Source organism: Vombatus ursinus, unplaced genomic scaffold (genome assembly GCF_900497805.2).
Source record: "Vombatus ursinus unplaced genomic scaffold, bare-nosed wombat genome assembly UNPS02014768.1, whole genome shotgun sequence".
In the NCBI taxonomy this organism is placed as follows: Eukaryota; Metazoa; Chordata; class Mammalia; order Diprotodontia; family Vombatidae; genus Vombatus; species Vombatus ursinus.
Window position 1 is genome coordinate 14,269,924 of NW_020954546.1, and position 15,836 is coordinate 14,285,759.

Sequence of the window (15,836 nt, forward strand, 5' to 3'; positions counted from 1 at the left end):
TTTTGTTTTGTTTTGTTTTGAGCTTAGGCAGTGGGGTTAAGTGACTTGCCCAGAGTCACACAACTAGTAAGTGTCAAGTGTCTGAGGCCGGATTTGAATTCAGGTCCTCCTGACTCCAGGGCAGGTGCTTTATCCACTGTACCACCTAGCTGCCCTGAAAAGGGGCAATTTTGTAAAGCCCTTTGCAATCCTGAAAGTACTGGGCCAGTGTTGTTAGAGGATATGCTCATGGGCAGCCAAGAGGCCAACTGTCCAGTCCAGCTGGGGCCTCATTTAGAATGTGCATAGAACATAGACATGGACATAAATATATATGTATGTATATCCTGTTTGGTTGGACCCAGGTTGTCTCTCTGCACACCCTGGGGTAGGGTTAAAACTTCTCTCTTGCCTGGAAAATTCTGGGAAGGAAGAGGGGCCTTTGTAGGTCTTGGTGTGGATGATGGGTGGACCCTAAAGTGCTCCGTGCAAACTTGTTCTTAGCATGTTTATTATCAACGAAGCATCAGTTGCTTTTCCGGGCTAGTGATTTGCCCTCTCCGTGGAAATAAGAATTGTGCTTTGTCTAGTAAATGATTTGGGAGTCACGATGCTTGGGTTCTACTAAATTGACAAGTTCTTACAGAAATGTAGCCCCACTCTGCCCCCTTACCAAATAAACCTAGATGGCACCATATTGTAATGAAGAGATGAGAAGAGCTAGCGTGGCTGGGGCCAGCCCCCTCGTCGCTCCTGTCTAGGCCAGACACTGGGTAGCATGAGCTCTGATGGGGAGAGGTTGTCCAGTTTTGGGTGGTGGTGTTCTTTTAATTATTTGGTGGGCCTTAATGATGTAACTAATACAAATTGGCGCTTGCCCAGCATCTGTTTAAATGTCAGGGGCCAAAGTTCAGTGTTGGAATGCGAGTGGCTGCAGTGACTGTGATAAACGAGAAGTCACGGCAGACTCAGACTGTCGTCTTGATGAAGGTGAAATTCCTGAAATTAAGTTAATAGATTTTTCTTTATTCCCCTCTAGCTTAAAAGTATCAGTGGTTGAGAAGAGCTTGCCGGAACTGTTACAGCCGCAGCTGTGTAATATAATTGTATAACAGAATTACCTTCTATACAAACCTTTTTTTCTACTTTTAGATAGAAATGTCTACTTTTTCAGCAGTTCTGTGAATTGAATTAAAGAGCAGAGTGACTGTAGATTTGGAATGGCTGGTTTACTTTGAAGTCTATTCTAAGGATTTTGCAGCAGTGCTGGAAAAAGGACCGGATGAATCTCATCGGTTTTTTGTTTTGTTTTGTTTTGTTTTTTTTACGTAATCAGCACAGACTTGAGAAATGGTGTCGTTTTCCAGCCAAGGGAAGATCTCTCCAGCTGGCCCCTCTCAGCTTTGCAGTGAAGAAAACACCTACCGACGATCGTTCAGTTCTTTAGTTTTTCTATTTGAAAAATCACTTCAATGATTTTTGGTTCCTGTTTCTCCTTTAACGGCTGAGTGGACAATAGTATATGTATATTTGACTGGACTTTTTCCTACGCTATCTATCACGGTTCATGTTTTTCATAAATAAAAAAACCATCTGGTTCACCTGACAGTTAGTAAGAGGTCAGTATCTCAGTGTGTGGATAACAGTGAACCCTCTTCCCATTTTACTTATTTTTGTCCAAATAAAGAGTGCATGATGTATCCGAATAGTAGCACAGTTAAAAATCAGGTATGGAAATTTGGGCAAGCTAAGTTTCACACTGGAGCCTCCCTATAGCGTGACCTGCTGTGGCATGGGATTCAGTAGCATGGGCGGGGAGGGTGTCCAGCTTGGATGGGATCTCATTCCCAGAAGCCCCCTGTTAGAACGCCAGCTCACCTGCCATGCCCTCACCTCCCAAAGGCAGTGGCCAAAGCAGCGTTAGAGAGAGGCTTCAGTGTCACTTTTAAGAGGTGTAGAAGCTAATTATGCATCCTCTGATATCTTCCCCACACTTTGTAGGAGAAACTTTAAATGTGTTGAAATTTCACAAAAAAAAAAAAAATTGTATGATACCAGCTCTATGAAAAGCTAGAAGATGTGACGGTTTAGAGTTTTCCTTAGCTTTGCCACAATATTCACAATGGAAAATTATATGACATGGTAGCAGAGTAGACCTTTTAATGTGTTGCTTATATTTTACCTCAAATTAAATTGTAGATATAGGGTAATAAATAAAATTCATCCATGCCTTTCACACACTAACTCATTCTTTCTAAAGTGTTTTCATGATTCGGTCTCTGGGAGTCCTTGTTTGGGTTGGGGGACAGTGACTGGCGGAATGAGTCTGAGGGTGGAAGGGGCAGCCCTGGAGAGAGCAGGTTTGGGGTGTGGGTAGGTGTGTTCAGATGTCCCCCGCCTAATGCCGTGGCCATCAGGAGGGGTGTTTCCTGTCTTGTCCGCAGCAGGGTGAGGGGTGGCGGGTGCTCAGAGAATACACATGAATTCCAGCATCAACCTTTGCCATATATATGAATCACCAGAGCAAATCCGTGTCAGATTCCATGTTTTCCCAAAGCTGGAGTGAGTAGAGGACCTGAGGATTCTGAGGACCATTGGGGGAAAAAAGGGTTTAGGGAGCCTGTATAACAAGTGGTGATGACATTAGTAACAAAGTGGCTTAGCTACCGAGCCCTGTCCAGAGACTGGAGAGATGTCCAGCTCCCGGACGTGGGACCCTCAATTTACAGAAGGGGAAGCCAACCCAGTGTGGTGAGGTGATTGCCCAGCATCCCCAAGGGCCTGTCCATTTGGTCCCAGGCCTTCTCTTTACAGCACCACGCTACAACACCCTCACTGGAGGGCTGGAAAGATTTAGGAAGTCTTCAGTAGTCTGAAGTTCAGTCTAACTGTTTATCTTACATACATGTGTGAATTATACACACGGTTACATGTCGCACATCACAATTGTTAAAAATAGTCCGTGTACTTGTTGGTAGCAGAGTAGTGTGGTATGGGTAGAGAACCGGCCTTTGAACCAGGAAGGCCTGGGTTCAAATTCCTGCCCTGCCATCCCCATCCTGCTTGAGTGAGCCTGTGCAGGTCACCTGAGCTTTCATTTCTCCAGGCAGCTCAAGATCCACATTGCAGGTGGGCATTATTGGGAGCTCCCTAAACCGGTGGAGGCAAGGTTATCATTGAATGTGTTGGCTATTTTGTGTCTGGCATCTGAGGTGCTGATCAGAGTAGAGGGGCAGGAGTGAAGAGAGAGCAAGTCCCATCTCTCACCCTCCCTTCACTAGCTGTGTGACCATAGGCAAGGCTCAGCTCCTCTGGACTCAGTTCCCTCTCCTAGAAAATGAAGGAAATAGACAAACCGGCCAGATTCCGTGCCCCGGGGTCCAGGAAAGCTTTGTTCTTCCGGAGGCAGCAGAGCTCTGGGTCCCCCTCTTTAGCCATTATCATCAGTATGCACGCTCTGGGGAGACCCAGAAGCCGCAGAAAGCTGATCCAGCCCAACCTGGGGGCTCTTTTATTGTTGAACGCTCCTTAGATGCAGACCCTCCAAGCTCGGCTCGTCCAGGCCCTCTGAATAGTACTTCTCTCCAAAGGTTGCTTTGTCCCTCTGAAGTGACCCTGAGCCGGGGTCCTGGGAGAGCAGCTGCCTCGTGTATCTGCTGTGCCCCATGAAAAGTCCTGCCTGCTGTTTGCAGATTGAAGGACGGGGAGCCGGGGCATGGTGGAGACACTGAGTCGTAGGCAAAGTACATCAAGTCAGAGCCACTAATTCCGTTCCTTGCGCCTCAGTTTCTTCCATAAAATGAGGTGATTGCCTGGATGCCTGCCTGGGGCTGTGATCTTCCCAACTTCAATAGTTATTCAAGGCCAGAGCACCTCATGCTTTAGCTTTTCCTCCCGAGAAGCTCTGGTGGATCAGGGCTTTGTCTACACCACCAGGTGTCGCTTGGTGAACAGCCTACTTGCCACAGCCAGTGCGCGGGCAAAGGGGAAGCCAGGCATGGGCCCCCTAAGCTGCATGTTGGCATGGGCATGCTGCCTGTGCCTTCTGGCTCACACAGGAATGGGAATGTTGAGTTATGAATGAATTGGGGGTGGGAGGATGTGGGGAGGGTATTGCCCAGCTCTCTCACCTAGAAGGAAATTGTCCTATCACTGCCACGGTAGAGGGAAAATTGACCTATTTTCAGGAAATACTTTTTTACTATCTGCCTTAATCAATTATAGCCAGTGTCTGCTTAGGGCTTTCAAGTTTTCAAAGCTCTTTACATACATTTTCAGGATCCACAAATCAAACTTGTGGGATGCCATTTACAGGAATCACTGTGACTCTCAAGGGCAGGGCACTTTTTAAATTTTTTTAAATCCTTGTACCTGCCACCTGGCAAACAGACGCTTGAGAAACATTGCATTGAGTGGTGTTTCTTAAATGGAAGTCTGTGCTGGTACCATTTGTACCATGAGTTACAGTCCTTCATGAAAGGCAGTCTCAAGTTAAACATGCCTTGTACACATTCTTGCTTAGGTTCTTACTTACCATCCACCTTCTTTAATAGGACAAAGGTATATTTTGGTCAGTTTCTGAATAAGCACTGGCCAGTTGTTTTTGGTTGTACTACATCAGTGATGGGACACCTGGAGAGAAACCAATGTCTTTGTTTAAAAAGATGCTGAGGAAACTTGCATGGGCTCACAGACCTTCAGAGCACGTCTGTGACATCTGTCATCTCTCTGGTTTGGACTGAATGGCCTGGTAGCATTGGGCGCTGAGGCAGAGCCTCAGACAGCCCTCCGGTGAATTCCTGGACCTACCTACACGCTGTCCTTGGGTTTCAATGTGCTTGTCCAAGAGCCAAAGCAAATGTCACTCCCCTTTACCTGTGCTTTCCCCTTTCAAGAGATCACCAGCTGATCTTGTAGCACACAATGCCAAAGAGCTTGGGATCAAAAGAAAATGGTGATGGAGGACTGGGAAGTGTATGAGGTATTACAAATTGATTTCTGCCTCCAGAACTCACCAGGTTCCATGTTTGGGACAATTCTAGAACCCTCAGGGAGCACCTCGGCCAACTCAGATCTGAGCATTAACCTTTTTTTTTTTTTAGCATCCCCAACCAATGCTTGTCCACCTTCTGCTGGAGACCTTCCATGACAGGCCACCCACCAGATTCTGAGACAGCCCTGTTGATGTCCGAATCCCTCTAATTGTGCTGAGAGCCCCTTCTGAAGTGGAGCCTTGCAAATTCCACTTTTTATTCCTAGTTCTGCCATCTGAGCCCAAGCAGAAGCGCTCTGGTTTCCATATGGCAGCCCTTCCTATTAAAAAAAAAAAAAATGAAAGCAGCTATCTTATTCAAATGAATCACTGCCAGTTTCTTCAACTGGTCATCATATGCGTGGTGCACAGGCCCACACTCCACTCTGTGTTCTCCATTGCCAATGCCCTGAATGCTCTCTTCCCTCCCAACCCCCATTTCTTTTTGTCAGGATAGACCTCACGGGCTCCTTGGCTTCCCAGTCTCGCCTCCTGATCTCTCTTTCCTGAGTGTGTTCCAACCAATTTGTAAATTGTGCTCCATCACTTTCTTTGTAAAAATATACCCTGAACACAAGACTCTTGATGTGGGCTGGCCAGAGGTGCTCACACATTTATTCTGCTCTTGATGTTTTTGCTAACGCATCCTAAAGTAAGAGTTGTAACAGTTGGTGTGCCCCACTGTGGATCCATGGAGCTTACTCAAAATGACCCAGTTTTTTACAGGAAGTACTTTGAACAGTTAGCCGCAGGTGTTGATCACGTGTGTGGACCAACCATCAATTTTGCCACATGCTCATTTTCAAGAAATTAATATTTTATTGTGACCAAAACCCCTCATAGACCCAGGGACCTCTGAAGCCTGCAAATGTAGATGACTCAGAAAATGTAGAATGTAGTTTTACACACACTGGTAGTCACCCAGAATCTTACCATGTTCCCAGACTTGAGGGTAGATCTGTGCTTAATGTAGGGAACAACACAACCATTTGGTGGGACAACTTGAATTTATACATACAGACCCTTTTTTAGAGGGCCACACCTCTCTATTCAATGTTCATTGATTAAGCAATGGGGTACATATGTCCCGGGCGCTGTGCTACCTTTCAGAGAGTCCCTACTGTCAAGAAGCTTAAATTCTGTTGGGGAAGATGTGTATACACACACACACACACACACATATGCATATACCAGATAAATACAAGGAGGGGTATATGGGGGTCCAGGGAGGACCAGCACCTCTGGTGTGAGGGCTTGCCAAGCCCTTTTCAGGGCTGCCCATCTACCTTTGGTGTTCCTCTGTCAACCTCGCACCTGTGACTCCAAGAAGCTGTAGCATGTGCAATGGCCGTATTCCACTAAACTGTCTCAGCAGATGGGCTAAACCATGTTGAGGGAAGCCAGTGGCCTCAAACCCATCAGCGAGTTGGGTGATGCCTATCCCAAACATGTTAAGACTTCTCTCCACAGAATGGGTAGATGAGAACAATTTGTTCCAATGTCCATGAAGGTGGTTGAAGCAGGTGTGGAATGCTTAGAGCTTGGTCGGTCATCAGAGACGCCAAGGTCATCCATTACATCCTGGGCCAAACCAATCGTCTTGAATTTTGTCCTTCCGCTGGACTTTGATGACTCAGGAAGAGAGAGTGAGGCTGACAACTTTGCCCAGCTCTGCCTCACTTAAATCCAATTCACTTACAAGTCAAGGAATCACCCTGTGACATCGTTGGTCCTTCTTGAAAACAAAGGACCACCACCAACAAGAAATAAAAAGTTGTTGGAGGAGAGCACTAGCAGGTGAGATCAGGGAAGTAGATTTCCTGTGAAAGTGTCTAAGCTGCACCTTGAAGGAAGAGAGGAACTGCAGGAGGTGGGAGTGAGAAGGAGTCTATTTGAGGCCCAGAGAGGGGTGGGGAGTGGAGTGCTGTGTGTGGGGAGGAACGGAAAAGAACCTATTTGGTTGGATAATAAAGTGTGGGAAGGGGAGTGATATATAACAAGCTAGAAAGACAGATTGACACAGTTCCTGCCCCCAAGGAATTTTTAAACTAAGGAGGGGCAGGGGGTTTGGCGGCATCTATTAATTTATGTATTTAGATATTTTATTTATTTATGTATTTTATATATAAATATTTATACTTATAAAGATAAATTATATATAATATTTATTTATAGATCTATAATAAATACAGATTTATAGCTATATATAAATATATATTTTTAATATTTATTTATATAAATATTATATATTTATTACCCACTCTGTGCCCAGACACTGTGTGAGGCCCTGCAAATGCAAAAATAAAAATGAACCAGTCCCTGCCTTCAAGGAGCTTGCAATCTAAGCTGAAGGAGACAACATCTAAGGAAGACACAACATACCCGTCAGATTGACAAAGATGATAAAAATAAAATTGTTGGAGCAGATATGAGAAGACAGGCACAGTGAGGCATTGTTGATAGAGCTGTGAATGGGTCCAGACATTCTGGAAAGCAGTTTGGAATTATGCAACTATGCTCAAAGATGCCTAAACCATGGATAACCCTTGACCCAGCAATACCAGTAAGAGATTAAAAAAAAAAAAAAGGAAAGGAACCATATATACAAAAGTATTTACAATAACTCTTTCTGTTGTAGGAAAGAAATGGAAACTAAGGGGGTGCCCATTAGAGAATGTTTGAGCAAAATGTGATATATGAATGTAATCATGTTGTAAAAAGTGACGAAAAGGATGGATTCAAAGAAACTTAGGAAGTCCAAAAGGCCTGATTCGGAATGAGGTAAACAAAGGCGGAGCCAAGATGGCGGAGTAAAGGCAGGGACTCACCCGAGCTCTTCCCCAAACCCCTCCACATACCTTTAAATAATGACTCTAAACCAATTCTAGAGCAGCAGAACCCAGAAAAAGAGGGAGTGAAACAGTTTTCCTGCCCAAGACAACTTAGAAGGTCGGCAGGAAGGTCTGTTGCACCGGAGTGAGAGAGTGTGAGTGCTTGTGTGAGTGCAGACTGGGTCCCAGCAAACTAGGAGCAGGCCTCGGGACAACTGAATCATTGGCAGCAGCGGCAATTTCCACATCTCTCAGTCCACAGACAATAAGGACATAGGACAATGGGTCAGAAGAAGATGACAAGGGTCCCTTTGCCGGCACCAGGGGCAGGACTCTGTGGCATTGCCTATGCTTGGATCTGGGTCGCATTCCTGGGTCTTAGTCCCAGTGCGAGGAGAAGCGCTAGCACAGCAGAGTTCGGGGCCACAGAGGAGCAGTTCCACTGCTCACAGCTCCAGGGTTGAAAAGAGCGCTTGTGGTCATTCACAAACCAGTGCACAGTACAGGGAAGCAGTAAGCACACCTCTCTCTAGATCGCACCACCTTGCGAGAGCCAAAAGCTTACAGGTCCCCAGAATTACCTCTGAAAAGAGCTGCACAAGAAGACTCAAGCTTGGGACAGCGTCCCCTCCACTTGGGAAGCAGAGACTCACTTTAGCAAAGAGTTAAAAGTCGAGAAATAGGCTGGAAAATGAGCAAACAGCAGAAAAAAAGTCTGACCATAGTAAGTTACTATGGTGACAAGGACGAGCAAAACACACACTCAGAAGAAGGCAACAAAGTCAAAATTTCTGCATCCAAAGCCTCAAAGAAAAATACAAATTGATCTTAGGCCATGGAAGAGCTCAAAAAGGATTTTATAAATCAAGTAAGAGAGGTAGAAAAAAATTGGGAAGAGAAATGAGAGTGGTCCAAGAAAATCATGAAAAAAGAGTCAGCAACTTGGTAAAGGAGGCATGAGAAAAAAAAATACCAAAGAAAATAACACCTTAAAAAACAGAATAGATCAAATGGTAAAAGGGGCACAAAAACACATTGAGGAGAAGAATGCCTTGAAAGGCTGAAATGGTCAAATGGAAAAAGAGATACAAAAATTCACTAAAGAGAGTAACTCTTTAAAAAGTAGAATTGGCCAAATGGAAAAGGAGATACAAAAGCTCACTGAAGAAAATAATTCCTTCAAAGTCAGAATTGGGCAAGTGGAAGCTAAGGACTTTATGAGACATCAAGAAACAAGCAAAATCAAAAGAATGAAAAAAAATGGAAGAAAATGTGAAATATCTCATTGGAAAAAACAACTGACCTGGAAAATAGGTCCAGGAAAGATGATTTAAGAATTATTGGACTACCTGAAAATCATGATAAAAAGAAAGAGCCTAGGTATCATCTTTCAAGAAATTATCAAGGAAAACTGCTCTGATATTCTAGAACTAGAGGGTAAAATAGAAATTGAAAGAATCCACCAGTCACCTCCTGAAAGAGATGCCAAAATAAAAACTCTCAGGAATATTATAGCCTAATTCCAGACCTCCCTGATCAAGGAGAAAATACTGTAAGCAGACAAAAAAGAAACAATTCAAATATCATGGAGCCACATGGAATAAAACAAGAGTTAGCAGTCTCTACATTAAAGGGTTGGAGGGCTTGGAATGTAATATTCCAGAAGGCAAAAGAGCTAGGATTACAACCAAGAATCACCTACCCAGCAAAACTGAGTATAATCCTTCAGAGGAAAAAATGGATATTCAATGAAATAGAGAACTTCCAAGCATTCCTGACGAAAAGACTGAAAATTTGACTTTCAAATTCAAGATGCAAAAGAAGCATAAAAAGGTAAACAGAAAAGAGAAAGCATAAGGAATTTGATAAGGTTAAACTTTTTATATTCCTACATGGGAAAATGATATTCGTAACTCCTAAAAACTTTCTCATTATTAGGGCAGTTAGAAGAAGTATACATAGACAGAAAGCAGAGATGTGAGTCGAATACGATGGTATAATTAGTTAAAAAAATAAACTTAAGGAATGAGAAAGAAGAATGTACTGGGAGAAAGGGAAAGGGAGAGGTAGAATGAGATAAATTATCTCACATAAAAAAGAGCCTGAAAGAACTTTTACAATGGAAGGGGAAGCAAGGAGGGGAGCACGTGACCTTACTCTCATCAAAATTGGCTTGAAGAGGGAGTAGTACGCACACTTAGTTGGGTGCAGAAGCCTGTCTTACCATGCAGGAAAGGAGGCAGGGAAGAGGATAAGAGAAGGGGGGAGGGAACTGATAGAAGGAAGGGCAGTTTGGCAGTGGTAAAAGTAAGAAGCAAAACACTTTTAAGAATGGACAAGGTAAAACGAGAGAGTAGAAAAAACATAGAGGAAATAGAATGGAGGGAAATAACATAGTTGGTAATCATTATTGTCAAAAATAAATTTTACAGCAAGTTTCTTTGATAAAGACTTCATTTCTCAAACACATAGAAAATGGGGTCAAATTTATAGAAATAAGAACCATTCCTCAATTGATAAATAGTCAAGAGGATAAGAACAGGCAGTTTTCAGAAGAAGTAATCAAAGCTATCTATAGCCATATGGAAAAAAAATGCTCTAAATCGCTATTGATGAGAGAAATGCAAATTAAAACAACTCTAAGCTACCACCTCACACCTGTCAGATTGGCTAATATGACAGAAAAGGAAAATGACAAATGTTGGAAGGGATGTAGGAAAATTAAAACTGATTCTAATACTGATTCAACCATTCCAGAGAGCAATTTGGAACTATGCCCAAATGGCTATAAAATCCTTTGACCAGAATGAGGTAAGCAGAAGCAGGAGAATCATTTACACAGTGGGGGAAGAAATGACTGCGAAAAATTAAAGAATTCTGATCAATGGAATGACCAGCCACAACTCCAGAGGCCTGATAATAAAACAGGCTTTCCATCTCTTGACAGAGAGGTAATGATTTCAAGGAGTAGACATAACTTTTTTTTTTTTTTTTTAGGCAATTGGGGTTAAGTGACGTGCCCAGGGTCACACAGCTAGTAAGTGTCAAATGTTTGGTCTGAGGCTGGATTTGAACTCAGGTCCTCCTGACTTCAGGATTGGTGCTCTATCCACTGCGCCACCTAGCTGTCCCTAAACATAACAGTTTTTAGACCAATGTGTGGTCACAGTGTGTAGCCAATGTGTGACTTTATTTGCTTTACTGTGTTTATTGATTGCAAGGTGTTTTTTTTTTCTTTAATTTTTGGAGGGGAGTGTAATTAGAGAGTAGGGCTAATGATAGCGATGCAAAAGAAATGAATGAGTGTCAATGAAGTATTTTTGTTTTAAATGCAGAAAAGGACCCTGAGGGGTCATCTGGCCAAATCTTCTCATTTTAAAGATGCAGAAATTGGAGACATAAGGGATTTAATGGACTTTCCCAGGGCCATGTTGCTAGTAAGCGTTTAAAGCATGATTTGAACTGAGGTCTTCCTGATTCCAAGTGGGATATTCTATCTTTCTACATGATACTTCTCATTCTTCATCCACTTGTCTTTTCCTGTGTGGATGGTTGTTGTTGCTCAGTCATTTCAGTCACATCTGACTCTTTGTGATCCTATTTGGTGGTTTTCTTGGCAAAGATCCTGGAGTGGTTTGCCATTTCCTTCTCCAGCTCATCTGACAGATGAGGAAACTGAGGCAGAGAGGGTTAAGTGGTTTGCCCACGGTCACACAGGTAGTAAATGTCTGGGGCTGGATTTGAACTCAGGTTTTCCCCAGTTGCCCTATGGATAGCTAGATGGATCTTTGCATGATTATGTATTCATTAAGCTCTTCAGTGTTCCAAGGCCTGATATTGTCTGTACAGTATGATATACAAATGGAAGTCTTCTCGTTTATAATTGAAGGAACTGGGCCCCAGAGAGGAGAAGGGATGAACCCAGTGTAATACAGCTAATACGCGGCAGAACCAGCTGGACCATAGACCCGAGCCTTTCTGCAGCAAGGCCAGCAGGACTTCCCCCACACCCCACTGCCTCTCACTACACAAGGACTTTTGTGTCCGAAATAGAAATCTGTGGTTTCCGGACTTATGTCACGGTTCTTATGAGGGGCTGAAAAGTCAGAAGCAAATAAATAGTCTGTCAGATATTAATCATCAGCCTATAGCCAGGAGCCTGGCCAGCCCATAGGTCTGAGCCTTTCTCTCAAGTATTGTCTAATCTTGGGGATTTTCCACTCCCTGTTTTAGATCCAACAATACACCAGCAGGGTCTGAAGTCATCTCTTTGCTGGGGGGGTGGGGGGGGCGGGGAGCTATCAACAGTTGCTTCCCGGCCTATTCGTGGTCCTGTGGGCAAAATTGAATGATTACGACACGTGGTCTTTAAATACCACCTTGTTAGCCCTGCATTTCACCCCATCTTCCTTTGAGGCCATATTGTGGTTTGGAGGTAACCTGAGGTCCTTCGAGGCTTGGCTAGTGGAACTCAGAGTACAGTGGAAAGAGCAAGAGATTGGAAGTCAGAGGATCTGGGTTCAAATCTCACCTCTTTCATTTGTTCTATCAATTAAACCACCCTGGGCCTCAGTTTCTTCATCTGTAAAATAAAAGGATTGGACTAGATGGCCTCTCTTCCAGCCCTAGGTCTGTGATGCAATCACTTAACCTCCCCAAGCCTCAGTTTCCCTGTCTGTAAAATGAGGAGGTTGGATTAATTGGCCTCTGGAATTCCTGCCACCTTTAGGTTTATGATCTTTTGATACAAGTTACGGCAGGTCCTATGAAGCTGGAGAGGTTTCACTGAGGCCAGCGTCAGGACTGTGTGTGTCTGTTGTCCAGGGATCAGAGCAAAATTCATTACCCAACTGACCAAAGAGGGATGAATTATCTGGCAACAGCAGCTTTTGGAGCAATTTTAATTGAATTCAATTCAATTTAATTCAATATTCTGTTTCAGTTCCTATGATTTCTAGATAGATTAGTTCTGTTTCCCTCAATTCCTCAGCTGTCTTATCTGCTCCTATGCACATGCCCTCCATGGGCCCCCAGGTGTGGAACCACAATCACATCAGTACTGTCTTTGTTCCTGGACTGGGTGTGTCAACCTTACTTCCTTGTGGCCCCACTCACCATCCCTATAACTTTCCAAAGCAAAATATCCCTCCTTGGTCACCCCCCTTACACACACCGTTGCCCCACATGTGCATCTATGTATACGTGTATATACTTACACGTGTGTGTACATATGTGTGCATACATACACACATTCCACTAGAATATAAGCACCTTGTCGATAGGGATTGTTGGTACTTTCATAGCTATATTTCCAGTGCATGGCACGTAGTAAGCCCTTACTAATGGTTTTTCCATTCATTCATTCATTCGGTTATTCAGTCTGCACTGGGGGAGGGATCCTCGCTGACAAAATCACTTTTCTTAAGAGCCTGCTGAGAAGCATTAAGTCCCCTGGCCTAAGTCACAGCCTCAAGATGCGGTCTGAGATCTACAACTAGGAATTTTGGCGCTTGGGGAAGGAGGGAGGAAACGACTCCCAGACTCTCTTCTCACTCCCAAAGGCAGAGGAGGTAAGAGGTGGCAGCCAGGGTGTGGCCAAAGGGCTAAAGTTGGGCTTCAGGAGAGGGGCACAAGTGAGGCGGGACCCCCGTTGTCTTCCCAGAGGTATATACGTCTCTGGCATCAGCCATCCTTGGCACTGTCATCCAAGCACGTCCGACTCTTTGTGACCCCAGGGACTATGGCACACCAATGAAGTCTGAGGAGTTCTCTTCCCAAAGACACAGGAGTGGTTTGCCATTTCCTTCTCCAGTGGATTAAGAAACAGTCAACAGAGGCAGGAGCAGCGTCAGTCCCGCTGGGCTCCTACCTGTCAGAGGTGTGACCTGGGGGAGACAGATCCAGGCAGCCTGGCTCATCCCTCCTCCCTCCATGGTTGGGCTTATCCTACATCGGGACCATGAAGTGCTTCTCTTCCCTGCCTGCCATTGTTGGGACGTGGGGACAGATAGTGATGAGAAAGAACTCCCTATAAGAAAGTGAACAGGGGCAGCTAGGTGGCACAGCAGATAGAGCATCAAAGGGCCTGAGTTCAAATCCGACCTCAGATACTTCTAGCTATGTGACCCTGGGCAAATCACTTAACCCTGATTGCCTCAAAATAAGAAAGAAAGGAAGAAAGAAAGAAGGAAGGAAGGAAAGAAAGAAAGAAAGAAAGAAAGAAAGAAAGAAAGAAAGAAAGAAAACAAGCCTGGGCTTCCTCACTTCCCTTTCTCTGCTGTGGAGAAGCCTGGCATGGGCTGACGAACAGAGGGTACTTTTTCAGCTTTGTCCTCGGGGCTTTCATTTTGAAGCAGCTGTCAAAGATCTGGTAAATGTATCTGTAGCCTGGGGAAGGGGAGGCTTGGGTCTACTGGGCTTTAGTCACCACCAGAGTGGTCTGTTGGAGGGAGATCTCCTGGGGTTCCCCACTGTCAGCTGGCCTGGGCTTCAGCGGCCCCATCCACAAAATCACAAGGAATTCTGCATCTAGGTAGCGTTGGAAGGCCTTGGACACTTACTAGCTGTGGGACCTTGGGCAAGTCACTTAATCTCTGTTTGCCTCAGTTTCCTCATCTGTATAATGGGGATAATAATAGCTCCTACCCCAGTGGTTATTGAAACACTCAAATGAGACACTTTGGGAACCTTGGAACGCTACATGTTTTGCCTATGATGATGATGATGAGGGAGGCTAGTAAGAAGGTTCCCTCCTGTTAGGCAATAAGTCTCTGGTTGTTTAAAGTGTGGGAGACATTCTGGGTGACAACACAAAACCACGAAGATATTTTAGGCCTTGACCTGCGAGAGTTAAGAAACTAGAAGCGGCCTGGGAGAATACCCGGGGATTCACAGAGTCACCAACAAGTCATCTAAGCATATCCATCAAGACCATCTGAGCTTCACCTGAACCTCCCTGGGCCTCAGTTTCCCCTTTTGTAAAGCAAAGAGGTTGCACTAACTGACCTCAAAGGTTCCTTCTAGACTTACATCGATGGTCTTGTCCACCCATCGCCTCCAATGAGGGAGAAGCCGCGACCTCCCAGGGCAGCCTGTTCCATTTTGGGATAATTCTAATTATAACACGCTTTCCCCCCAAATCAAAGCTAAATCAGTCTCTTTGAAGTCATTGCTTGCTCTTACCTGTGGGGCCACATAGAACAGATGTGCTCCATCTCCCCCCTGACAGCTTTTCAGACTCTCACCGACAGCCACCCACCAGGCCTCCCCCCTCTGCCTAGCTCCAAGCCTTCTCTTACTCAGATGAATTCTCTCCAGCTCTTTCGACACCACCTCATCTGGCATGAAGCTGAGGCTGTTCCTTCACCGTCCTGGCCGCCCTCCTTTGGATTGCCTCCAACTTGTCAATGTTGTTATTAAAATATTAAATTTTTTATTTATTATTACTAAAATATTCCCAGGCCTGACCACACATCTTCAGATGGGATATCATGGTGGCAGAGGACAGTAGGACCACCACCGGCCTCCAGGACCCAGGTATTGACGTCTTCTTAAATCAGTTCTCCAGAGCCTGATTGTTAAATTTTCAGGGTGAGCAAATGCTACAAATCATGACTTGAATTATTATTTTGTTGATTGTCTAGGCTTAAAGAAAGTGATGGAAGAATTGTTACTAATTCTGATTCAACTTAAAAGTGTGTCATGCATATATCCTCATTGCACCCCCTCTCCAGCTGGTTGTTAAATATTTACCAGCTGCCTACCTCCTATCAGATACTAAATTTCTCCTAAGGAAGTTAATTTTTGTGGTTACCATGTTACACCATTCACTCTTATTTCTCTAGCAGTTCACTGAAACCTTCAGATCTTTCTCACAAAAGCTGTTGTCCAGTCATGACTTCCCTCATCTTATACTTGTGAAGTTAGTGTTTTGAGCCAATGAAGAACTCTTACATTTAATCCCTATTACATTTTCATCTATCTTTTTTTTTTTT

At 44.3% G+C, this 15,836-nt stretch overlaps 1 protein-coding gene across 9 annotated transcripts in view; it reads left to right on the plus strand.

Annotated features, from left to right (window-relative positions):
* The window catches only part of GTF2I (general transcription factor IIi), a 91,104-nt gene extending 88,881 nt beyond the window's left edge, over window positions 1–2,223 (plus strand). For 7 of the 9 annotated variants that reach the window (XM_027861975.1, XM_027861981.1, XM_027861978.1 and 4 more), the window contains one exon: window positions 1,019–2,223. The gene's annotated coding sequence lies outside the window, so the exon portion shown is untranslated. The remainder of the gene's footprint in view (window positions 1–1,018) is intronic. The other 2 variants (XM_027861977.1, XM_027861976.1) reach the window with 2 other exon arrangements.
* The last annotated feature ends 13,613 nt before the right edge of the window (window positions 2,224–15,836 follow it).